The sequence below is a fragment of the Palaemon carinicauda genome, chromosome 5 (assembly GCF_036898095.1).
Source record: "Palaemon carinicauda isolate YSFRI2023 chromosome 5, ASM3689809v2, whole genome shotgun sequence".
Classification (NCBI taxonomy): domain Eukaryota; kingdom Metazoa; phylum Arthropoda; class Malacostraca; order Decapoda; family Palaemonidae; genus Palaemon; species Palaemon carinicauda.
The window spans coordinates 73,201,304-73,228,010 of NC_090729.1; the positions used below are offsets into that span (position 1 = coordinate 73,201,304).

General features: G+C 46.6%; 1 protein-coding gene across 1 annotated transcript in view; it reads right to left on the minus strand.

The window, feature by feature from the left end:
- LOC137641332 (snurportin-1-like) overlaps positions 1-26,707 on the minus strand; it is a 289,974-nt gene that overhangs the window by 192,262 nt on the left and 71,005 nt on the right. The gene's annotated exons all lie outside the window — the stretch shown is intronic.

Consider the following 26,707-nt stretch of genomic DNA (forward strand, 5'->3'; position numbering starts at 1 on the left):
CTATCTACACGCCGAACAGAGTTAACACTTCGGTGTGTAAGGGCGGAGAATAGCTGGGAGCCGTTCCACAGCTAATCTCGTCCGTGGCTACTTTTGGTACTCGAGACGTAAACAAACGGGCGCCATTGCTAAATGACGTCACGTCCGTCCTCATCCTTCTGCTAGTAGCTCGCCTATCTTAGACGGATTTTCCCTACGCTCTTTTTATCTCACTGCATCTTCGTCATGTCGCTACCTTCGGCCTCGCCTTCTTCTGGAAAGTTGAGTACAAGGTTCCAGTATTGTTTAGTTAAGCTCTGACCGTAAAGTAAATTTTACTTTTCGAGATATTTGATGTTTTGTGGCAGAGCTGGGCCTCAACCGGACCCGCCATTTTATGGCGTCGTTGTTGTTCTGCATGCCTTATTTAGTTAGCCTCAACAACGCTTCCGGCCTTATTAACTAATCGATACTATTAGTTTATTTAGTCTTCATAGCTAGGAACTTTTATATCGTGTTTTGACGCTTTTTTATCGGTCATCGACTGACCCCATACCAGTTGGCTACTATAGCCCCCAGGCCAGAGCGCCTATATCAGTGTTCATGCATGATATTTATCAGTGATCCTAGGCTTATTTATGAAGATAGTGGCATTATTTTACAATACTATTGACTGTGATGCAAGTGTTTTCGCCTTCAGGGACCATATAGGGGACAGGTTAGATAGTGTGTCTTTCTAACCTAACCTACATGTAGGACCCCTATATGCTTCCTTCATCCCCTGCCTTAGGGCATCCCCTCTGTGTAGCCTTGCTCCCCCTACCACGTAAGGGGATCAAGCTCATATCAGAGTATATTATCGCCTCTCTGTCCTCCCTAAGGGAATGATTCCCCCTTAGGGTTGCGTCCGAGAGTGAGGAACGGCTAGTCCTTCCTCTATTGCTGGGGCTAGGTCTCCGACTTTTCCTGCAATAGCAATATGTCTTCCATCCTTCCTAGTTCAGGACGTACATCCCTGCTCTAGGTTAGGTTTTGGAGGGGTTAGTTCTGTTCCTTGCTGAAACGATACCCATGCACCGTTTTCAGTCAAGCTGCCTTACCTTAGGCTATGGAGTGTCCTCCCTTCCTCAGTGGCCGCTCTGGTACAGAACCCCCTCCATGGAAGACCCTTCTCTTCTCCCCTCCCCACCTATCTCTTGTATGGCCTAGCCTATACTTAGGTTAGTCTATACCCATCTGTCCCCTGTCCTACAACTCCTCCTTAGGGTGGAGTGATAGGGCTACCTTGAGCTTCTGTGTGCAGTCCGCTCTGGTACATATACCCTTCATAGTGTCCTATGGGGTTAGCCACTGGATGTGTTCTGTATGCAGGGGTTTCCCCCCCCCCCCCGCTCTTGGGTGTCTCCTAGCCCTCCCTTGGACTACCTTAGCTCCCGGTCCTCTGCGGCCCCTGCTTCTGGGTGATAGAGTCAGCCTCTATCATGGGTACACCCAGTCAGGCGGGATGTCTGGGGGTCCGTGGCCGGACCCCTACATCCCCCCTTCTGTCTCTTTCACTATCCGGGTGCCGGTCCCTTGCCGCCTCAACTGTCGGTGATACCCACCTCCTACCTTGGTGACTCATCCCTTATCCTCTCGGCCGCCAGTCCTCCGTGTGCCGGGGGACTGCCGCCTGCCGCCGGCTTCCAGCCGATGGCTCTCCCTCCTTCCTCATAGCTTGGTCGTCCGTCCACCGGCCGGCCCCCGGAGTGCCGGCATCCACTGCCGGCAGTCCGGTTCTGCTATAACCATCCTTGTTCCTGTCACCAAGCCGGCAACCTCCGGCTGCCGGCGCCGCCGCTCCCTCCGCCGGCGTGCCGCCGCTGTGCTGGCGGCCGCCACCCTGGTATTACTCTTGACTTCTATATTGTCTGTCCTAATGCCAGAAACTCTGCTGGAGCGGCCTCCGGCGTGCCGGCGGTCTGCCGGAACCTCCCGGAGGCGTCAAGGCGACTTGCACCCCCTTCTACTAGCTATCATCTGATATTGATAGCCCTACACTGCAACCAGATGGCTTGTTTACGTAAATGGATCAGTATCTTATTACTGTTCTATTGGTAATCATACTGTCTTCTTGCATATCACAGATTTCCAGCATGCTGCGTGTATCTTAGCGCGGCTGGTTGCCGGAAGCCGTTACCCTATGGGATCTTTTAGTCCCCTAATTTGGAACTGAGTGGCCTCAGTCCCAACCTTATATCCTTGACAATTCCCATAGAATTCTATCTGCCCTACGGACTTCTACTTGAATTCTATCCTGTGCCTTCGGTCACCTCGGATTGTCCAAGGATGAAGGTTACGGTAACCAGCCGGGCGAGATGCACGGAGTACAGTATGTTCCTATCCTATCTCAACCCTTCCTCTGTGCATCACACCCTTTATCAAGTTAAAATTAATGATTAATATTAACTTAGTTTAAGAGTCATTCTTATGACCCCCCCCATACTCATTTTCTCTTTCTTTTACAGGAGGAGCAGATGAAGTGTGATTACGACTTCTGCGCTGTGAAACGCCCGCACTTCTACGGGCATACGGCGTGTAGGACCCACGCCCCTTGTGCCAACAAGAAAGGGGATTTGAAGTTCTGGGACCCGCAGAACTGTATGGTCTGCCAGGATCGCCTAGTCGATGCCTTTCATAATCCTCCCTCAGCGGAGGTCAGGGACACTTCTCGGGATAAGCTACGCAAGTGGGTGCGTGGCTTCCAGAAGAATGCCACTGGACCATACCTGGCCACTGAAGAAATGAGGTCCCTTCTGTTCCCAAAGGCCTCCCCCGATTCTGTGGTGCCCAAAGAACTGATCCCCACTGTCCAGATTACGGTGGAACCAGACGTAGTCATGGCCCAGTCCATGCACGAGTGCCACCTGGATTCCGAGAACGACGAACATATGTCGGATATTTCGGAGAAGACCCTTATGGCCCAAGGTGCGGAAGATGAAGAGGACCAGGTGGAATACACCGAGTCGGAGCAAGAGGTCGCTCCTCCTTCCATCACCGCCCCTACTCCTACACCGACGGAAGTGTCTCTCCCGTCTACCTCCGCTACCCCGGAACCCATTCCATCCGCCCAAGAGATGTTCCGGATGATCAAAGCCATTATGGACGACAGGCTGAAAGAAACTCATGAGTTCATCAGGTCCATGAAGGGGTCCAAAGAACCGAAGAAGATCTCGGTTAAGGATCTCCCTGCATGCTCACATGCCAACCCCTGGAGGTATGCCGAGCATATGATTATCGCGACCGGCAGGATCTTTGTCAGCGATAAGATCGGCACGGTCCCCCTGGAAGATGTGGAGTTCTTCCCAAACTTTGAGGCTTACCCGGACTGTTACGTCCGGCTTCGTTCTGAACCTGCCTCTAAAGAAGAGACCGAACCCAAGGAGGAGATAGTGTTCGATCTCTCGAAGGCCCAGGCTATGCTAGCCACCACATTTAAAAGTAGGGGTTTTACCTGCTCTAAGCTTCCGGCCCTGAGCAAGAAGCACCCTACTTACGTCGCACCCGACGATGCAGTCCTTCCCTTCATGGAAAAGGCCTTCGCTGCGTGCCTCAAGGCTGTGGAAGAAGGAAAACCCTGCCCTGCACTGGAGGAGTGCAGACCCTTCTCCATAGTAACTCCCCCCGACACTCGACACTGGAAGGATATCCAGCATACTTTCGTGGTGGGAAAGCTAGATCCTGACGTAGCCGGACGTCAGTTTAACGAAGACCTCCCGAAACTCAACGACCACCTCCTTCGTCGGGAACAAGATACGAAGGAGAGGCTTGCAGCATCCATGTCCCACCAGGTCCAACTTGACATCATGGCTTGTGACACCAGAGTCCCAGACCACTACATGGTACTCGCCATATCCCACATGGCAACCCTGGTGAAGGATTTGTATCACTTCATGAAGGCTCGGAGAGCCTGTCGAGAATTCGTGTTCTCAGGTGCCACTGTGAAACACGAACCCCGGAGGCTGATTTCCTCCAACATCTGGGGTAAGCACCTCTTTCCCTCTGACCTCGTGAAAGAGATCACCGACAAGGCCGCCACGGAGAACAGGAACCTTCTCCACAAGTGGGGCATGTCAAAGAAGAGGAAATCCTCCCAGGACGACGGACCTCAACCTAAGAGGAAATCCTCCAAGCAGAAACCCCAGCAACGTCAACAGAGACGGCAGTTTCCGGGACCCGCTACTCCCCAAGTGGCAGCTCAGCCACAGCAGACCTTTCAGCTGGTCACCCAACCGGTCTTGTCACAGTCACCGGTTTTCACCCCTGCTTTCGAGCAACAGACGACTACCTTTCGTCCCAAAGGTAGAGGCTCAAGCAGAGGTGCAGGCAGAGACGCGTCTCGCCGTCCCTCCAGAGGCAGAGGAGGAAGGGGAGCTAGCGGCCGAGGCAGTAAGCCCTCGGGACACCAGAAGCAATGAAGTGCTTCCGGTGGGAGGAAGACTCCGCCAATTCCAGGATCGTTGGACCTTCGATCCCTGGGCACACAGCATTGTCAAGAAGGGTCTAGGCTGGAGTTGGACTCAACCACCCCCAACCTTCCAGCAATTCTTCCAACAATCAACCCCCCTTCTGGAAGAATATGTCCTAGATCTCTTGAACAAGAAGGTGATAAGGAAGGTAAAGTCCACCAGGTTCCAAGGGAGACTGTTTTGCGTCCCCAAGAAAGACTCCGACAAACTCAGAGTCATTCTGGACTTATCCCCCCTCAACAAGTTCATAGCGAACGACAAGTTCAAGATGCTGACTCTTCAACAGATAAGGACCCTTCTGCCTCGAGGTTCTTACACGGTCTCCATAGACCTGGCGGATGCCTACTGGCACGTTCCAATGAACCACCACGCTTCCTCCTACCTAGGATTTCGACTCCAAAGGAAAAGCTACGCCTTCAGGGCCATGCCCTTCGGCCTCAATGTGGCCCCTCGGATCTTCACAAAGCTGGCGGACGCCATAGTACAACAGCTCCGCCTCCGAGACGTCCAGGTGATGGCCTACCTCGACGATTGGCTAGTCTGGGCTCCATCGCCCGAGGATTGTTTAAAATCCTGCAGCAAAGTCACCCAGTACCTAGAACACCTGGGATTCAAGATAAACGTGAAGAAATCTCGCCTCTCTCCAGCTCAGATGTTCCAATGGTTAGGAATCCAATGGAACCTTCAGTCACACCGCCTTTCCATCCCCCAGAAGAAAAGGAAGGAAATAGCAGGGTCTGTCAAGCGACTACTGAAATCCAAGCGGATCTCAAGACGCCAGCAGGAACGAGTTCTAGGCTCTCTACAGTTCGCCTCAGTAACAAACCCGGTGCTTCGTGCACAGCTAAAGGATGCCGCGGGAGTCTGTTGACGTTCTGCATCCATCGCTCGAAGAGACCTCAAGAGACGGCTCCCAAACAGACTTCGACTTCTCCTCAAGCCGTGGTCGGAAGCAAAGGCCCTGAAAAGGTCCATTCCTCTTCAACACCCACCTCCATCACTCAACATCCACACGGACGCTTCGCTGAAGGGTTGGGGAGGTCACTCCCACCAAAAACAGGCTCAAGGCACATGGTCTCCCCTGTTCAAGACGTTTCACATCAACATCTTGGAGGCCATGGCGGTCCTTCTAACTCTGAAGAAACTCTCCCCGCCTCCCTCGATCCATATTCGTCTAACCCTAGACAACTCGGTGGTAGTTCGATGTCTCAATCGCCAAGGCTCAAGATCGCCCCAGATAAATCAGGTGCTTCTGACAATCTTCCGTCTGGCAGAGAAGAAGAAATGGCACCTGTCTGCAGTTCACCTACAAGGATTCCGCAACGTGACAGCGGACGCTCTATCTCAGACAAGCCCGATAGAGTCGGAATGGTCTCTAGACGCAAGATCATTCTCCTTCATCTCTCACCAAGTCCCAGAACTTCAGATCGATCTCTTCGCAACGAGCGACAACAATCAACTTCCTCGGTATGTGGCCCCGTACGAGGACCCCAAGGCAGAAGCAGTGGATGCCATGTCACTGGACTGGAACAGATGGTCCAAGATCTACCTGTTCCCTCCCACCAACCTTCTGCTGAAAGTCCTCTCCAAGCTGAGAACCTTCAAAGGGACAGCGGCCCTAGTGGCTCCCAAGTGGCCCCGGAGCAACTGGTACCCACTGGTCCTGGAGCTGCAGCCCAAGCTGATCCCTCTCCCGGGCCCAGTTCTCTCCCAACAAGTACAGAAGTCGACTGTCTTCGCTTCATCATCGAAAATCAAGGACCTTCATCTCATGATTTTCTCTCCCTAGCCGCAAAGAAGAGGTTTGGGATCTCGAAGAAAAGTCTAGACTTCCTCGAGGAATACAAGACCGAATCCACAAGACGGCAATACGAATCATCTTGGAGAAAATGGGTCTCTTTCGTCAAGGCAAAAAATCCTAAGGAAATCACCATTGATTTCTGCATGTCCTTCTTCATTCACCTTCATGGACAGGGATTAGCAGCCAATACGATCTCGACTTGCAAATCGGCCTTGACTAGACCACTCTTGTATGCCTTCCAAATTGATCTGTCCAGCGACATCTTCAATAAACTGCCGAAAGCATGCGCTCGTCTACGCCCAGCACCCCCACCGAAACCGATCTCCTGGTCATTGGACAAGGTGCTCCATTTCGCCTCCAACTTGGATAATGATTCATGCCCTCTCAAGGATCTGACTCAGAAAGTTATATTTCTCTTTGCTCTTGCTTCAGGAGCCCGAGTCAGCGAAATAGTGGCATTGTCAAGAGAAGAGGGTCACATCCTGTTTACTGATTCAGGAGACATTACCCTCTCCCCGGATCCGACGTTTCTCGCCAAAAACGAATTACCCACCAAAAGATGGGGCCCCTGGAGAATATGCCCCCTGAAGGAAGATGCCTCTCTATGCCCAGTAGAGAGCCTCAAGGTCTATCTTCGCAGAACTTCGAACTTTGGTGGAGGCCAACTCTTCAAAGGAGAAACATCGGGCAGCGACCTGTCACTGAAACAACTAAGAGCGAAAATCACCTACTTCATTCGCAGAGCGGATCCTGACAGTACACCCGCCGGTCACGATCCTAGAAAAGTTGCATCGTCTCTGAATTTCTTTCAGAGTATGGACTTCGAAAGCCTTAAAAGCTTCACAGGCTGGAAGTCCTCGCGTGTTTTCTTCAAACATTATGCGAAACAAGTGCACGAAGTCAAACATTTTGTGGTAGCCGCAGGTAGTGTTATGAAACCTGCACCTAACTCTGCATAGAACAGCGAGTTACTTGGGACTCTAACTCTTCGGGTGCCTATGTTGACCCTCGAGCGATACGTAGTGATGTCGAAAACACTTAGTGCTTTCTTATAACTGTTCTTATCCCAGGTGAAATGTCATAGTCGCCACACAAGTGCCGCATGCCTAGAGCATGATGTGTTTTAATTAAAAACTGACGTTCCACGAGAACGAGTGCCTACTAATAAATTTGAAATTCCCTTTCAGATTCAAGAGCAAGTCTTTATTACTATGTACATTATAATTTACTGTAAATTAACCTTACTTATTACTGCAATTCATTTAATTTTCAGCAATTGTGAAATAAAATTCCTATTTTATTACTTGTGCGTCTCAATCCGCTCCTACTTATACTATGAAATACATGCCTGTCATAGTTTTATTATCCCTTCCCTATGGTTCATGGAGATACTAAGGTCCTAACCCTTATTATATATTCACCTTCGCAATGTAATATTCCAATACGAATACTTACTCTTCATACCCTAGAGACGAAACTCTCCTTCTCGACACACAGTGTCCAACCACCACTTGTCTGCCTTCGAGAATGTTCCGATACGAATGCCAACCATTCAGTCTCGTCTCCAAGTTCTTCAGGTTCTTCTAGCAAGGTGAATAGCCCTTCGATAACCACTTTGATCTCGGCATGGCCCGTGGGAACTTCACTGCCAAGGGGGGCAGGAAGATTCTTCCCTACTGTTCTTTTAATAAGATTACTATGCTACATTGTTCAAAGCCCTTGGCACTTACCTAATAGGGGAAAATCTACCACGATACATTGATTCTCTGGTATTCTTCCATCAGGACGCCATGGCTTGAGCCCAAAAAACGGATTTTGAGCGAAGCGAAAAATCTATTTTTGGGTGAGATAGCCATGGCGTCCTGATGGACCCTCCCTGCTACTTCGTCCAGTTTTTTAGGTCCCACCCTGCTCTGCTGTATCATGGTGATCGGCAAGCAACTGGCTTCAGGATGAGGACGGACGTGACGTCATTTAGCAATGGCGCCCGTTTGTTTACGTCTCGAGTACCAAAAGTAGCCACGGACGAGATTAGCTGTGGAACGGCTCCCAGCTATTCTCCGCCCTTACACACCGAAGTGTTAACTCTGTTCGGCGTGTAGATAGCTATGTGGCGCGTTAATACATGCGTCCCCTGTTGATATACGATGTCTTAAAAGGGAAACCTTTAGGATACTCGCTCCAGAAGTTAGAATTCTGTGATAACCTGTGGTTAAATTCTCTGGGAATATCTTAGTAGTTATTTACCCAAGGAAGCTACCAAAAAAGAACCTTCCATCAGGACGCCATGGCTATCTCACCCAAAAATAGATTTTTCGCTTCGCTCAAAATCCATTCTTTCTTCCACAGCTGTCTAAAATTATCTCAATATGTAAAAAAGAGCTTTCTCTAACTTATACTTTAAAAATTAAAGAAAAAAATAGCAATTGGTGACAACCTAGCAGTATATTCTAGAAGGTACCAACTAAAGACACCTAGTTTTAGTTTTGTATCTTTTCACTTTAGTTTGTCTTACATGGCATCCAACTTCTTTACCTCAGTCTAATTTTTGCCGACCATTAAAAGCAAATACTTAGGCTAACATTAGTACCATGAAATGCAAGAGACCAGGAAGGGTAGGGAATGTTACCATTGTTGTGGTACTTGATAGTGATATGACAATTTTGGAAGTAGTTTGTATGTTTCCTAACAATACAAACCTTGAGCTATTTATAGTAATTATACTATCGGCGAAGCTGGAAGACGAGCCATAAGACTTTTAGTGAGGTGCAACTACCCTAAAGCTGGTTAGTGGGGTGGGGGGGGGTTTAGGAAGGGTAGCTGGCTACCCAGCTCACACACACCTGTGTTGTCTTGTCATTTTTTATTACTTACTTACAGTACTTTACTTTGACGGCTGCTTTTCCAGTCCCATACAGCAGGGGACCCCCACTCTCTACAGGACCTCCACTGTTGTTTTACCTTGTTTGTTCAGAGTATTTAACAGTTCATATTACTGTTAAATCATCACTGTTGTATGAATGATGAAATAAGAAAGTCTTCAGTTTCCTCTTGAAAGCCTTAATGTCTTCAATCATTCGGATGTCTTGTGGGAGCTTATCATATAGTCTCGGGGCTGGATATTTAAAGGCTCTGGAGCCTACAGTAGACATATATCTAGGTTCCAATAGTTTAAAGCCTTCTGTAACTATTCCCGTGTTGACACGATTTGTTGGCTGCGCAATATGAAGCAGTTCTCTTAAGTAGTGTACTTTAGACGACCGGTTCTGATAACTTGGTGGGTTAATGTACATATTTCCAATTCAATTCTCGCTTTTATCAACAGCCGGTGTAAATCTATTAGTATAGGAGTGATCCTTTCTCTAGATGGGACACCTTTTATCAGTCTTGCTCCTCTGTTTATTGTTTTGTAATTTCTTAAGTTGCACTTTTGGTAAATTGCAGTAGTCAATCCTGGTAATAACACAGTTTATCACAAAGTTTCTTTACGGAATTTTCGTCCAGGTACGTTTTTATAAACGCAATTTTCTCAGATGACAACAAGCAGTTTTTAATACATTATTTATTTGGGCATTGAGAAACAGGTTACAGTCAAGAAATACTCCAAGATCTCGAACTTTACTAGATATCGGCACTGAGTCATTATTTATGTTCATTTGAATATCACCCAAGTTTCTCACGCCATTTCTCTTACCCACCATCATGAATTCAGTTTTGTTTTCATTTAATTTTAATTGTTTAAATGTCATGAATTCTCTAACACTATCAAGGACTCTGTTTAGAGTTTCAGTAGTGTCATCTCTATCATTTATGGAGAGGTAAAATTGTGTCATCCGCAAATAATTTGAACTTTACACCATGCCTTTGCAGTATTTTCGATAGACCAATAGTATAGATGCAGAATAAGATTGGGCCAAGTACAGTCCCCTGGGGTACCCCTCTATTTAAGGGTTCATATGATGAATAAGAGTTTCCAATTTGTACACTGTAATTTCTACCAACCAAGTAGTCTTTTAGGTATTCAAAAGCTTGATCTTCAACGCCGATGGACCGTAGATCATTTAGTAGCAGTTCATGCACAACTGTATCAAAATCAGCACTGAGATCGAGCAATATTAAATTACCACATTTATTTTCATCCATCATTTCCAGCATATCATTTACAACAGAGCTGTCTCTGTAGAATGTAGTTTTCTGTAAGCAGATTGGTTGTCAGGCAAAGCTTCTATTACTTATAAGTGACTCACTAGTTGTTCAAGAATTACGTATTCAAGCACGTTTGAAACAAACAATAGATTCGAAATATGTTATTTTTATAATAAAATAAATTTTTGAATATACTTACCCGGTGATTATATAGGCTGCAACTCTGTTGCTCGACAGAAAACTCTACGTTAAAAATCCGCCAGCGATCGCTATGCAGGTAGGGGGTGTACTTCAACAGCGCCATCTGTCGTGCAGGTACTCAGTACTCAATGTAAACAAAGAACTCAATTTTCTCCTCGGTCCACTGCGTCTCTATTGGGGAGGAAGGGAGGGTCCTTTAATATATAATCACCGGGTAAGTATATTCAAAAATTTATTTTATTATAAAAATATTTTTCAATATTTAACTTAGCCTGTGATTATATAAGCTGATTCACACCCAGGGGGGTGGGTAGAGACCAGCAATAAATGTTTACATTATTATGAGCTAAGGATTTTTTATTTTATTTTAGCAGTTATCAAAATAACAAACTTAAAATAAATAAGTACCTGGTAAGGAAGTCGACTTGAACAATTACTCTGCCTTTTTAAGTACGTCTTCCTTACGGAGCCTCGCGATCCTCTTAGGATGCTGAGCGACCCCTAGGAGCTGAAGTATCAAGGGTTGCAACCCATACAACAGGACCTCATCAAAACCTCTAATCTAGGCGCTTCTCAAGAAATGACTTTGACCACCCGCCAAATCAAGTAGGATGCGAAAGGCTTCTTAGCCTTACGGACAACCCAAAAACAATAATAAAACATTTCAAGAGAAAGATTAAAAAGGTTATGGAATTAGGGAATTGTAGTGGTTGAGCCCTCACCCACTACTGCACTCGTTGCTACGAATGGTCCCAGAGTGTAGCAGTTCTCGTAAAGAGACTGGACATTCTTAAGATAAAAAGACGCGAACACTGACTTGCTTTTCCAATAGGTTGCGTCGATTATAATTTGCAGAGATCTATTTTGTTTAAAGGCCACGGAAGTTGCGACAGCTCTAACTTCGTGTGTCCTTACCTTCAGCAAAGCTTGGTCTTCCTCATTCAGATGGGAATGAGCCTCTCGTATTAACAGTCTGATAAAATAGGAGAAGCATTCTTTGACATAGGCAAAGATGGTTTCTTAACTGAACACCATAAAGCTTCAGACGGGCCTCTTAAAGGTTTAGTTCGTTTTAAATAGAACTTAAGAGCTCTTACAGGGCATAAGACTCTTTCTAGTTCATTTCCAACCATACGATAAGTTTGGAATATCGAACGATATTGGCCAAGGCCGAGAAGGCAGCTCGTTTTTGGCTAGAAAACCAAGTTGTAGAACATGTAGCCGTTTCGGATGAGAATCCGATGTTCTTGCTGAAGGCATGAATCTCACTGACTCTTTTAGCTGTGGCTAAGCATACCAGGAAAAGAGTCTTTAAGGTGAGATCTTTCAGGGAGGCTGATTGTAGCGGTTCGAACCTGTCTGACATAAGGAATCTTAGTACCACGTCTAAATTCCAACCAGGTGTAACCAAACGACGCTCCTTCGTGGTCTCAAAAGACTTAAGGAGGTTCTGTAGATCTTTATTGTTGGAAAGATCTAAGCCTCTGTGACGGAAGACTGATGCCAACATGCTTCTGTAACCCTTGATAGTGGGAGCTGAAAGAGATCGTTCTTTCCTCAGATATAAGAGGAAGTCAGCTATTTAAGTTACAGAGGTACTGGTCGAGGATACGGATACTGACTTGCACCAGTTTCGGAAGATTTCCCACTTCGATTGGTAGACTCTAAGGGTGAATGTTCTCCTTGCTCTAGCAATCGCTCTGGCTGCCTCCTTCGAAAAGCCTCTAGCTCTCGAGAGTCTTTCGATAGTCTGAAGGCAGTCAGACGAAGAGCGTGGAGGCCTTGGTGTACCTTCTTTACGTGTGGCTGACGTAGAAGGTCCACCCTTAGGGGAAGTGTTCTGGGAACGTCTACTAGCCATCGAAGTACCTCGGTGAACCATTCTCTCGCGGGCCAGAGGGAAGCAACTAGCGTCAACCTTGTCCCTTCGTGAGAGGCGAACTTCTGCAGTACCTTGTTGACAATCTTGAACGGAGGGAATGCATATAGATCTAGATGTGACCAATCTAGGAGAAAGGCATCTATATGAACTGCTGCTGGGTCCGGGATTGGTGAGCAAAATATTGGGAGCCTCTTGGTCATCGAGGTTGCGAAGAGATCTATGGTTGGCTGGCCCCAGGTGGCCCAAAGTCTCTTGCATACATCCTTGTGGAGGGTCCATTATGTTGGAATTATTTGTCCCTTCCGACTGAGACAATCTGCCATGACATTCAAGTTGCCTTGGATGAACCTCGTTACTAGTGATATGTCTAGACCTTTTGACCAGGTGAGGAGGTCCCTTGCGATCTCGTACAACGTCAGAGAGTAGGTCCCTCCTTGCTTGGAGATGTACGCCAAAGCCGTGGTGTTGTCTGAGTTCACCTCCATCACTTTGCCTTGAAGGAGAGACCTGAAGCTTTTCCAGGCCAGACGTACTGCCAGTAGCTCCTTGCAGTTGAAATGCATTGTCCTTTGACTCGAGTTCCATATTCCCGAGCATTCCCGACCGTCTAATGTCGCACCCCAGCCTACGTCCGATGCGTCCGAGAAGAGAACGTGGTTGGGAGTCTGAACAGTCAGGGGAAGACCCTCTCTAAGGTTGATATAGTCCTTTCACCAAGTCAGACAAGACTTTATCTTTTCGGAAACCGGGATCGAGACCGCTTCTAGCGTCTTGTCCTTTTTCCAGTGAAAAGCTAGATGGTATAGAAGAGGACGGAGGTGTAGTCTTCCTAGTGACACAAATTGATCCACGGATGACAGCGTCCCTACCAGACTCATCCACAGCCTGACTGAGCAGCGTTCCTTCTTCAGCATCTTCTGGATGGATAGCAGGGCTGAGGGCTGATCGTCTTGTTCAGCAACGTCCTCATCAGAGGGTTCCTCATCCAAAACTGATGAGGAAACGGCAACGGAGTGGGCAACGTCTGACTCGCTGAATCCGGTCGCACTGGTGGATGCGTGACGGAGCCGGACGCAATATCATGGAACTGCTGCACAGTCTGTGAACTGTCAACAACCATGGGTGCGCGAGGAAGCACAGCGTCAACCCTAAACTGTCTAGACCGTCTGGGTTGTGCAGTCAACACCCTACCGGGTTGCTGAGGTTGACGCACTGCGTCACAACAAGTCACCTCTGCTGGTTGTTGAACGTCCTGAACGTCAACAACCACCTCCGAGCGTCGCTTAACGTCAACGTGCGGCTGGCAACCCACACTGGGTCGCATCGGTGGAAGAACCACCTCAACTGGCAGACGCGAGTAGGTTACCTCAGCGTCAACAGGGCGCACAACCGACCGGTTGGAAGGTTGTTGGCCAGAAGGTTCTTCTCCGCATTTAAGTCCTCTATCAAGGACGCAAGCTTGGACTGCATGTCTTGCAGCAAAGCCCATTTAGGGTCTACGGGAGCAGGTGTGGCAACAGACGGGGTTAGCGACTGAGGCGGAACCGTTTACCATCCCTGAAAGCCTTGTTATGCGTGACATAATAGTACAGCAAAACTTCAAAGGCTCGACAACAGCTGAGAAGTTGACCTGTAAACAACTTGGAGCGTCTCCTGGCTAGGCGCCAGGGAGAGTCTACCAGAATTGAGAAGTCTATCTGGGCAGAGGCATGAACTCCCAAGCCGAGAACTTCTCTCGTGTCATATCAGACTCTCGCTCTATAAACCAGTTTAAAAGAAGGGAAAGCAAAGGCTGTATCCCCCAAACTCCTCCTGGTGAAAAACCAGTCGCCTAGCCAACGTAACGCTCTCTAGGAGAGCGAGAGAGCACTAGCTTAAAAACAACGGCTTCGAAGTAGCTAGGCCTAGTGTAAGTTCTGACGTTTAGGCGAACGAGGAGCAGCAGTTACCAGATCTGGAAGAAGATCCTTAAAAAAAATCATCATGATTTAATTAAAGTCCATAGGAGGCTAAGCAGCTTAAGGCTCCTCTCCATCTGACAGAGTCCTCAAGGGAATATCAGTAGGAGGGAGAACAGCAACTTCCTCATCTACAGGAACCTTGTCCGATAAAAGCTGAGTCTCTCACTGGTGCATTAGTAGCGGACCAGAACGCAACGTCAAGTAACTGCTTGACAGTCTGTGAACTGTCAACAACTGAACTGTCAACCACAACAGGTGCGTGAGGACGTTCAGCGTCCACTCGAGACTGCTTTGACTGCCTAGACTGAGCAGTCAAAACAACTCTAGAATGCGGAGGTTGACGCACAGCGTCAAAACAAGTCAACTCCGATTGTTAGTGAACGTCTAGAACGTCAACAGGAGCATCAGCCAGTGGCCTAACGTCCAAATGCGGCTGAAAAACCACACGAGACCGCATCGAGTGTGGTTCTAAACAACCTGACTGACGTGACTAAGCTACGCCAACGTCAACAGTAAGCACAAAGGAACGTTAGGTTGGCTGAAAGCCAGGATATCGATGAGATAAACAGCTAGACTCAACGGACTAATCGGCAGAATAGTCTTCCATAAGGGAGGCAAGCATATACTGCATGTTTTGCCATACAACCCCTTAAGGATCAACGGAAATGGTTGTGGTAATAGACGAGGGTAACGTCTGTGACCGCAACACTTTGCCTACAAAAAAAGACTTTCGGAGTCTGTGTTACGCTTTTGTTAGGCGGCGAGCAGTTATCCGATGACTGCATAGGGTCAGAGCTGTCCTAATGGCTGTAACCAGGACGCTGGACCTGTCCTGAAAGGACTGACTTTCGCTTAAGGGCTCCGAAACCTTGTGACAGGTTTCTTATGCGAAAAGCCTTCGGATGACGAGGAGAAAAAACGTCTCTCTCGTCTTATGGTAGGGGAGATCTTGGTAAGAAACACCCGATACCATAGAGGGAAACGTCTGTTCGTTGATCAAGGCCTCTCGAACCCATAAGTCGTTCGACATTACTTCTCCCCTGGGCTTGGGAGCTTGCAAGAGGTCCCGGACTAGGTGAACGACAGGCACGAACAGACGAACCCTCGGACGCAACACTGTAACACTTTGCGCATATCACTTTATCACTTCGATTTTCAGTTTTGCAGTTATTTCACTGAAATCGAAACTTTTACTGATTTCTACCTGAAACACGCAATTCTACCCTTCATTAAAAGGTAGTAATTGCGAAATCAGTCGTATAATGCAGCTCATTAATACCAGCAAAAAACAGAAAACATATTTTAAGATGAAAAATTCAGTGGCTGGGAAAGAGACTAAACACTAGTTCATATAAACTACGTTTTCAATCTCTCACCGCACATAGCCTGGGGACGAGAATAAAAACCTAAAAACGTTTTATCCTTCCTCCCCGTACAGAGACTAGGGACGAGAGTAACACGAGAACAACGTTACCCGCTTGAACGGAACGTTTTCTCTCCTCTCTCTCCCTCCGTCTCTATCTCTCTCTCTCTTTCTCTCTTGATTTCGCACCTAAGAGAAGAGCCCAATTATATATCGTCAAAAAAAACATGTTATTTGACTAAAGGAAAAAACTGAAAGGTTTTTCAAATAAAAAGTTCCTTTAAATTAGAATTTAAAACATTTAAGCTAAGAAAGAATGAACAAAACGTCAGAATCGATTTACTCTTACTGCAAAGTGAAACCGTGATACACTCTCTCTCTATCGTAACGATAGAGCGCATGTTGAACGTCCTGAACGTCAACAACTGCGTAGCCTAAAAAACTAAACGTTAGTTCATCTTTGAAAACAGTACGAAGACTATCAAAGAAATTCTTTCATAAAACATTACATTTAAAAAGTTTTAAATTCTTTAAAAGCTAAATACGATATAACGGGCTCAACGTTGATTAACTTCGGTTCCAAGTTAGGACTGCCTACTATCAGGAAAGGTCGCATATAAACAAAACATTAAAATTTATTTTTATATGTTTATAATAAATGGAAAGTTAATCGAAGAGGCCTAATAAAGGCGGAGAGATATAAAATATATAGATCTATAACGTGATAAGAAAATTACTAAAAGCCTAAACACACTTCCGTCTAAGGGAAGGGTCGGCCATTTAAAAGTGAAAGAAAGTCCATACTCTCTTTGTCACCATAATTAAATCTATCCAAAACGAGTTCAAGTTTTGAGATGAAGATAAAACACCTGCATAGCGAAAGCTCAAAACTAGAATAGTGTACTTCACCAAATAGTTGTGAAAACAAATCCAGTTAGCAACAGCGAATTAGTAGGTATTGCCGGTAGCCCGACAGAGAGAAAATTGAGTTCTTTGTTTACATTGAGTACTGAGTACCTGCACGACAGATGGCGCTGTTGAAGTACACCCCCTACCTGCATAGCGATCGCTGGCGGATTTTTAACGTAGAGTTTTCTGTCGAGCAACAGAGTTGCAGCTGATATAATCACCGGCTAAGTTAAATATTGAAAAAGGTCTATATGAGATTAATTCCTGGTAGTCCAGTGCATTTTTCAGAACTGGTGTGACTATAGCCATTTTCTCAGATTTGGGAAACTTACATTAATCAATGCTTGCATTTGCTATTCTCATTATTATTTCGGGTAGACTAGAAAAGTCTCTCTCTCCAATTACCGGGTACTTCGATCGCACAATTTGTTTTCTTTTTTCTCTTGATAATCCTGTCATTTTGTGTTGATACTAAATCTTATCAATTTTGTCTGTGTGCCTGGTTTTGAGAATTTACAAATGACCTGGTTACATTTTCAATTTTGTTTTTAAAGAATACTAGAAAATTCTTTGCTAGTTCCTGGTCACTGCATTCATCAGGTAGCTTCTTTTCTTTTACATTTCCCATTATACCATTTAGGAGACTATATAACTTATTTATGTCTGTTGCTGCTTCGGGGATCTTTCTCTTATAGTATTCACTTTTTTTCCTTCTTAGTAGGTAGTTATATTGACACGTAGCAGTTTTGTATTCTACCCAAGTACTTTCAGTTTTTATCCTATTCCACTTTCTTTGTGTCTTTTTTTCCCTCTTTTTCACCAAAGTCTCTCCATCAAACCAAGGAGATTGGTCTTTTACTGTTATAGTCTTTTCCATCGGTGGGCACTTGGTATCATATTCACTTTTACTTACTTTATTATAAGTGGTCATAAGACAGTTAACACACTTAGCTCCCAACAGACGTTGGTCATCATGATCACAGAGAATGTTTATAGCATCATTTATTTTCTTTATAACTTCTTCAATAAATACGTTAGGAGAAAAATTTGATTTATGTCTAAAGTTTAGTCTTCACTAATGCATGTTTCTGTAGAGGTAGACTAAACGTAATAGGTTTGTGCACTGGGGAGATAGTACATTTCTCTTCAACTTTTATATCAGATACAATATTATTCATGTCATCACTTAAAACTAAGTCCAACGTATGCCCAGTTAAAGTAGTTTTACAGTCAACACTATTCACTAGTCAATATGATTCTATTAAATGACTAAATGCCAAAGTGTCAGGATTTGATGCGTCTTCCATCCAAAAACTGAAGTCTCCACAGATAACTGATTCCTTTTTTTCCATGATAATCATCTTAATGAGAGCACCGAATTCTTCAAAAAAGATACTAGTGCTTGTTCTCGGAGCTTTGTAGACTAGACTATTACAGAGGATTTTTTTTTTCTTTCTTTTTTTTTTGCGTAAAGTTTATTTCTATATATTCAAAGCTTGTTAAACTAATTCTTTTCAACATTTTGAGATTTGAGTAACTTTTATGAATAAAGAGTCCGACAGCCCCACCAGACCTACCTTCTCTTGCTAGGTGAAAGGTGTGTGTGTGTGTGTGTGTGTGTGTGTGTGTGTGTGTGTGTGTGTGTGTGTGTGTATGGGGGGGGGGGTCATTTCAGTGATCTTTGCCTTATTCAAGTTATTTAACCATATTTCAGATAATGCTAGTATGTCCCATGGCAAAAGTGTCTATCGATACAGGATCCTTGATCAGGGGAGGGAGAGACGACATGAATGGATGCAATACCCTGAACGAATCACAGAGACTGTCCAAGAATCGGCCCCGAGTTGCTTCCACCTGTTCCAGCAACTTCTAGGTATCCCCACACTGGTGAACAAACAGGGGGAGTGCCTATCCTAGCGTTTCTGGCCACGGCCACTCCCTCTAGAATATTTTCCTCCCTTGGAGGACTTTGAACCTTTCTTGTCGTTGGTAGAAAAGGGCTTTTTCAACACCACTTTCTTCGCTGCTGTTTTACTCGTTGAGGATTTGGGCTAGTTAGGCTGCGGAGGAGCTGGTGGTCTGTAGGGCCGGAACGTCAAGGCTCTATAAAGTAGAAAGTCCTGGTGGGACTTTTTCAATCTCTGCAGCCTTCTAAACATCCCTAGGCTTGAACAACGAAGAACCGTTGAGAGAGGAGTTCCTGAGCCTCGCAATCTCGGCATTAGGGACCTGCTAATGGAATCTCTCAGATATAGAGTCCATACGATTGAGAATGGTATTGGCCAACAAGTTCGATACTTGGTGGGCTAGGCACTTGATAGTCCGGACACCTGAGAGAAGGAATGTTTCCATAGCTTTCCTGGTACTTTCCTTAGAGAAATCATCGGTCCATACCAGGATCCCCAAGGACCCCAACCATAGTTCTAGCCAGGATGTAACCTGCATGGCATACTTCATGACCTCTTGATTGAGGATCTCTGTCACCGAGAACGCGACCTGACTGCTAGAGGTCTCTCTAGGAAGATCCCCTGAGTCAACTCTTCCAGGGAATGGTGGAGTGGAAGAGCTGGTCGAGGCTCATCCAAGACCTCATGATACCTCTTTTGCTGAACACGAGGAGGTGGGGGGAGCTAAACGGAGGAGCCCGAATGAAGGGAGGAGGAAAATTTGGAGAGTTGGAGAGCTGTACAGTGATCTTAACCCGGGCACTCTTCAGTCCCTGGGACAAGAGCAAAACTGCACTGGACTTCGTAGGCTTCTAAGTGCCAAAGACATGTTATAGGACTGTGTCTTGGCCCTCCCGGGAGGGTATCTCTGGATCGGACAACCCATTGAGAACCCTCATCAGAGTCAGTATTTGCCAGAGGGCGTGTTCTTACTCCTTCTGTTTCCCCTCTGAAGTGGGACTGGCAGCAAAGTCTTCGTCCACCACCGAAAGCTCGTCTCGGGGTGGGTCGCGGTTATCTCTAGGATGACTGACTGTTCGTGAGGTTCTGGAGGTCCTCAAAGAGGACTTCGGCAACGTCTTGGAGTCACGAGTGTCTTCTTCCGAAGGTGGAAGGGAGGAGACTGGGACAGGTTCCTCGTAAGGTTCCCTTGGCTGAGATGGCAGTTGTGAAAAATATTAAATGAATAAAGTTAAAGAAAAATACAAATTATTTTATTTGGATGCTTGCATACTTTTTTTTAATGTATTATCTGTTATATTTTTGGTCCTAACATTTGTCTAACAAAATTCTTTTTTGCAGTACGCCCTACTCCCTGTAGGGTTTGGAGAGGCTACTAGAATTTGAATCAAGCCGTGGCACAAGTAAAATAATTGGAAGGGTACTATATCCTACTGAGGAAGTTGAAACACTGGAACTAGTAGATCCTGCTGAGAAAGTTAATTCAGCAGTACTTGTAGATCCTTCTGAAGAAGTTGAGCCACCAGGACTAGTGTATCCTACTGAAGAATTTGAAACACTGGAACTAGTAGATTCTGCTGAGGAAGTTAATTGAGCAGTACTAGTAGATCCTCCAGAAGTTTAGCCACCTTTGGCGAGCAGGAGGGATGTTGATGGGGACAGTATTGATTTGGGGAAAATTGGTGCAGTAGAGTATTTTTCACAGTCATATGTTCTTTATAGATGGTTCATTAGATATTAAGTGTTCAAGTTTATAACTGGTCATTACAGATGTCATAAAACCATAGTGTTGCGGGGTTCTCTTTTAAGCTTAGTTCTGTAGTAATGTTTCTTTTGTTTTGGAGGCTGACTCTGTTGAGAATCCTAATATTTCTAAGTCTTTCAAAACATCAGGTTCTGCAGTCATGGTTTTGTTACGATTTTAAAGATCCGTTTTGTAACTGTGTAGTGGTATATCTTGCATGTAACTTAGTATTTTTCTCTTGCTTGTACAATATGCAGTAAGACTATTCTGAAGTGGTCATTTCTTTTATCTTATCTTGAGGCTGGAGTGTAAAGGGATGCTAATTTTGCCTATAATTGATTATTTGAATTGACAAAACAATGTTAATGTATTCCTAACAGTTTTTTTGTTTCATTTACAAATAAATATTTTTTTTGCTTGTTTTTAAGAATACAGCATTTCATTTCAGAACCTTTCATTATGATGTCCCTTTCTCAGCCACTGTTTTTTAATCTTGCTAATAAGTCATTTATCATAATTTTTTTTCTCCCACACTGTGTCCCATTATCAGTTAATAAATGTTCCCTTTCACCTAATGTTCTGACCCTTACTTGAACTTGAAGCTATCTAACCTTAAATTCAAGCTATTCACATATACTGCTCATTTTTCCCAGAAATGAATCAACGTTCATCTTACATGTTAATCCAGCTAGCCCAAGGAAAGGGAATTTAAGAAGGAAGTAAGATTCTAGCTGAGTCCCCTTGCCCAGTATAAATCAAGGGGTGGTGCCCAGTGCTCCGTTCTTTTGACCTGTTACCTAGGTTTTTGGGTATTCCACCGTTGTATATTTGTTGTGTAGTGAACGTTGGGTCGTGGTTGCCATTTGGACACTAGGCAGTTCGGGTGCTACCTTTGGCCACAGTCCGCAAACCACTACATAATTTTTGGTGCCCAGACCCGGGAAACACCAACCTTTAGTAGGTATGGCATCATCATCATCAAGTAAGCATCGAAAGGCTAAGAAGAGCCTGAGCCGGGATGTGGCAAGTCTGGTCCAGATTGTCAGTGACCTGGCAACTTAGGTCAAGTCCCTGACACTTCAAGTGGCGGCACTGAAGAATGTTGAGCCGTCACCAACGTGCCACGTTGCCACTGGGGTCACAACCACAGTGACCACCAGTGCTCCATCTACATTCCCTGCTTGGCCAAATTACAATGGTCTGGCAATCCCAGTGACTGGAGCAGAGCCACTGGTTGGAGGTCTCTCGCCCCCTCCAGGGTTCACACTGTTACTCCCCCCTGTACCAGGCTTCTGGGAGGCTCCTACTGCGAGTGGACTGCTCGCTTCCTTGCCTGTTCCGGCAACTGCCCCGTTCCACCAGAGCCTGCAGCCAGTAGACTAGGGGAGCAGTTCCTGGACAATCCGGCTGAAGCCAGTGTGCCAGAAAAGGCTCCAGCAGCTACTGCTGAGGAAGTTCTTGCCCAGACAAGGGCTATCCCAGAGCAGAAACGCCAGGCCAAGGACACCACCAGACCAACCACACCCGAAATGACGTCACCATCACAGGAGACTACCAGTGAAGATTCTGGTGGTGACACTTCTAGCTTCTGTCTAGTGTCACCTCAGATGACACTGTCTCCACCGACCACGTCCAGTCCCTCCAGACAGAACGCAGTCTGTCTGATCTGCTTAAGGTCCTCGACTCCAGGAGGAACCCCAAGCCTGGAATCTTCCAGCTGGAAACTGACCAGAGTTTTGCCCGATTCCTGAGTGATTTCGAGGCCTACTGTGAGAGTAAGTATACTGCAGGAAGCTCTAGACGATGGACTGTTGATCTCGGGAAGTTTCTAAAGGGAGAAATCCAGGAGGCGTTCTCGGCCATGGGGGGTCCCGAGATCTCATACCCCGCCATGAAGGAACGCCTCCTCGACTGGTGCCGAGAAGCCCGAGAGAGGCGTGATGCGGGTAGGAAGGCCCGGTTCAGCAGTGCCACCTTTAGTGAGGGCAAACTGCTGAAGATATATGCCGTTCGGTTGGCCTCCCTGTATAGGTCGGCCTATCCTCGCCGTAGTTTGGACCGGAGGGAGCTTAGGCGGAAGCTCCAAAGAACTGTTCCAAGCAGAGCTGCGAGTTGGTTGGAACAGTCTCTGGCCACCATTAATGTCTCCGCTGGCCGTCAGGCCACTTGGCAGGATGTTTTACACCTGTTGAGTGTTCTCGACAAAGCATCCCATCAGCGAAGCCAGAAGGCAGAGGATTTGGCCATCAGTCGTGTGGGACAGTCATAGCACGGCTCGTATGCCGACAGGGTTGCCATGGCTGCCCCCAGCCGTTCACCTAGACCTGACAGAGCGTATTTATGCACTCCTCCTCGACCTGTCCCCAAACCTGCACCTGTGGAAGTGCGCCTGCCACCATTGCGGACCCCTGATAGGTCTCCTCAATTCCCGAAAAGGTACTGTGCATGGTGCCAAAAATCAGGACACCTTCTGGATGAGTGTCACAGGCACCTCAACCTGAGCCTACGCTGTGGCTCGGCAAACCATTATGTCGCACAGTGTGGACGAGAGGTGCCACCTATAAGTAGATCACCCGTTCAGAAGACAGCCAATGCCCGCACCCCTGGGAGGGAGACTATCTCTGTCCAGATTCCTTCAAGGTGGAGAGCAGTACCAGTGAGTGCTACTCCAACCACGCCGTCCTCTTCTGGATCGACCAGTAGCCAGGAGACCCGACGTGGGAGCGAGTCCAGTGCTTCTTCTCAAAATGTGAAGAAGAAGAAGAGGAGCAAGAAGGCAAAGCCCAGGAAGTCAAGAACTAAGGTGTATCATAGGGCTTTAAACACCAGGCCTTCGATGTAGAAGATGGGGCTACATCAAAGGAGGGTGTGAGTGCTAGGGTGCGCGCTCCTAGTATTCCGGCGGCAGCCACGGAAATCTTCATTTCCAAGGTTACTCGTCAACCTGGAAAGGTCATTGCACCTCCAATGGCTCTTTCAGGATGGCCCAGTGATAACCTGTCCTCGACACAGTCCGGAGCTTCTCCAACTGACTTCTCCAGGGAAGAAGCAGGAACTGAGGCTGTATTGAAAACCCTTCGTCGGGTTAACCTGGCGCAGTTGGCTCCTGTACCACTCATGGTTGTCCCAGTGACCATGTGTGAGTTTCCATTGGGAGCATTGGATGCTCTCATTGACTCTGGAGCCGAGGTCAACCTCCTGTCATCGAGAGTAAAACAGGATTACCAGCTGCAGATGGTACCCAACACTATTGGTCTGAAGGATTTAGGGCAAACAGGACCTAAGACCTTAGATACTATACTGTTGACCCCCATACTGCATGGAATGACATTTGCCCCGAGTGTGCTCCATGTAGTGCCTTCACAGGGACTATGGCTGAGCATGTAGTGCTTGGTTACCAGTTCTTGAGAGCAAATAGGGTGATAGTTGACGGAGCCCGAAATCGGCTGAGCATTGGCAGTACTCCCCAAGAGCCTCTTTGGGAATATTAAGTCCCAGTACATGGAGCCTATTGTCAGCAAGTGCTTTACGCACTTGAGGTCCAAGCAGCTGATTCAATAAGGATTGCCAGTATTGAGCCAGTACTTGTTCCAGTTACTGTAAACTTTCCTAAGGGACTTGACACCTATTTTAGGTGTCCTGCTTGTCCGACCAACTGTTGGCCGGAAATGTATTATGATGGCAACATCATAACCCCTGGTCTGCCAAGGAAAGTTACAGCAATCCCTGGCATCCTCGAGCTGAAAGATGGAAAAGCCTCAGTTTTAATCAAGGGTTCATCTGAAGAAACTACCACGATCAAAAGGGTGATCTCTTGGGGAAGGTTTTCACCATGGCAATGGTGGATGCTCCTCTATACTGCCTGATAGCACAGGAGTGTGACCCGACTCCTGAACCGAACGTATTGGAAGAGATAGACAATCTGTCTATCTCTGACGAACTGGACTCTTCTCAGAAGGACCAGTTTTGTCAAATGCTTCGACGTCATCTTCCAGTCATCAGTACTGGTGATGATGATATGGGAGAGTGCTCAAGCACACCAATACGCATACACCTGTATGATGAGACGCCCATTTATCAGAGAGTTCGACGGTTTGCCAAACCCGTCGCTGACGCGTTCGAGGAACAGTGCAAGGAGTTACATGAACTGGGTATTATTGAACCCAGCATCTCTCCTTGGTCTTCACCCATTGTTCCAGTCCTAAAAAAGAACAATAGTATACGGTTGTGTGTGGACTACCGTAGACTGAACAAGGTGACTGCCTCTGATAAGTTCCCGATGCCTAACAAGGCCGATGCCTAACAAGGCCGATTCCGTATTTGGACTTCAAGGAGTCAAATACTTTACAACCCTTGACCTGGTTCGTGGATACTAAAAGTTACGGTTGGCAGAGGACAGTAATGAATACACGACTTTCTCTACCGCCTTTGGACACTGGCAGTTCAGACGCTTATCGTTTGGACTGAAAAATCCACCTGCAGTGTTCCAAAGAGAAATGCAGAGTATTCTCCAAGAGTTCCTGAAAGCCAAGGTGGTTGTCTACATTGATGAAATCTTGATACTTGGGTCTTCTTTCGAGGAACACCTGAAACTGGTAGAACGAGTTTTGGCTACTCTCCAGAAGCACAGACTCAAGATAAAACTTGGGAAGTGTTCTTGGGTTCAAGCCGAGGTCCAGTACCTTGGTCATCTGGTTTGACATTCTGGTAAGCGTAAGCTACCAGAATACAGCCAGAAAGTGGAGGACTTCCCTAAACCGACTAATGTGCATGAGCTACGGGGATTCCTGGGACTGGTATTTATCCCTATGTGCTCACAGATAGCCAAACCATTATCTGCGAAGACTGGAGGATGAAAATCCCAAGGGACTAGGAAACTGAAGTGGACTGCAGAAATGGACGGTGCCTTTGTGCGCTTAAAGGAACTGATCAAGAGGGACATAATGTTGCCATACCCTGACTACTCTGACTACTCCGCTGATGCTAAACCCTTGGAGTTGTTTGTTGACGTTTCGGGTGAGGGTGCTGGTGCTTGTCTGTGCCAGGAGTCCTTGGAGCATCCAGGGGAGCGTTGGGTGATAGCGTGCGACTCCATAACTTTACTTGACTGCGAGACCCGTTACTCTACCACTGAGTGTGAGTTGGCTGCTCTGCGATGGGGGGTGAAAACCTTCAGGGCCTGTTCTTCGTGGTCTATTCTGATCACCGTCCCCTGATGTACCTTCATGACATGAAGATGGTGGACAGTCGTCTAGCACGGACACTGGAGGACTTGTCCGAATTCAACTTTATTGTTAATTACTGTCCAGGTGATCAGAATGCCTCAGCTGACTGGTTATCCCACTGGCCCAAATTAACTGACTCCCAAGTTACCTACTGGACTGGCCTTGTATAAGGAGGTTCGTGGTGGTCCAGATTCTTTCATACAATCCTTGGAGCTAGTCGTGAACTGCTGGACAGAAGGGTCAGGTGTTGCAACCGACTCTCAGCTGAAGGGAGCTAATCTCTGGTATGCCTAGTTCAGCAGTTTCTGAAAGACGCCAGTCGACTAGGCTTCAAACTGGACGAGACTAGCAGGAACAGGATCAAAGCAATGAGTTTTCCAGGTACCGTCCCAGCTCTGGAATTGCTCTTGGCAGCATCTAAACTATTGAACCTGGAAATCTGGGTACATTGGGGTCCCACCTGTCCCGTAGTCTATCGTGATCTCTCCGTGACTGAGCTTCAGTGTGTTCATCTTAGTGTCTGTCTGGAGTGCATTTTAACCCTCTGATCGAGCTCCGAAATTACGTCCCTCTAACTGACGTGATTCTGGGCCACAAGGCGTAGGTAAAATCTTGTGTGCCTGATGCTGAGGGCTTGGTCACTGATGATCAGGAAGCCCCGGAAGATTATCCTGTAATCCAGTACGTGACAGAAAAGGCACCTCGTCAATCCAGTTGTTCCCATGTGTCTCAACACTCGGCAGTAGGTATAGTAATGAGACAGGAGACCTTATTTTGTGCTCTTGTTGATACAGGAGGACACGTTTGTCTAGTAAGCGAGTCTGTACTGAGCCAACTTGGCATAGAGTAACAGATACTGTCAGGAGAACAGTTAGAGGGGTTGACTGGTTCCTGCACCAGCATTCTAGGCTACGTCCAGTTAGAGGTGAATTGTCCTTCCGGGTGGAGGCTACCGCTGTTGAACTATGCGGTGGTAGCTGCCAAAGACATTAATTTTTTCTGGGTCGACCTGTGACACCCGGTGAAAAGGGTCCTTCTTTACACTTTTCTGATATACTGTAAACCCTTCCAAATATACCAG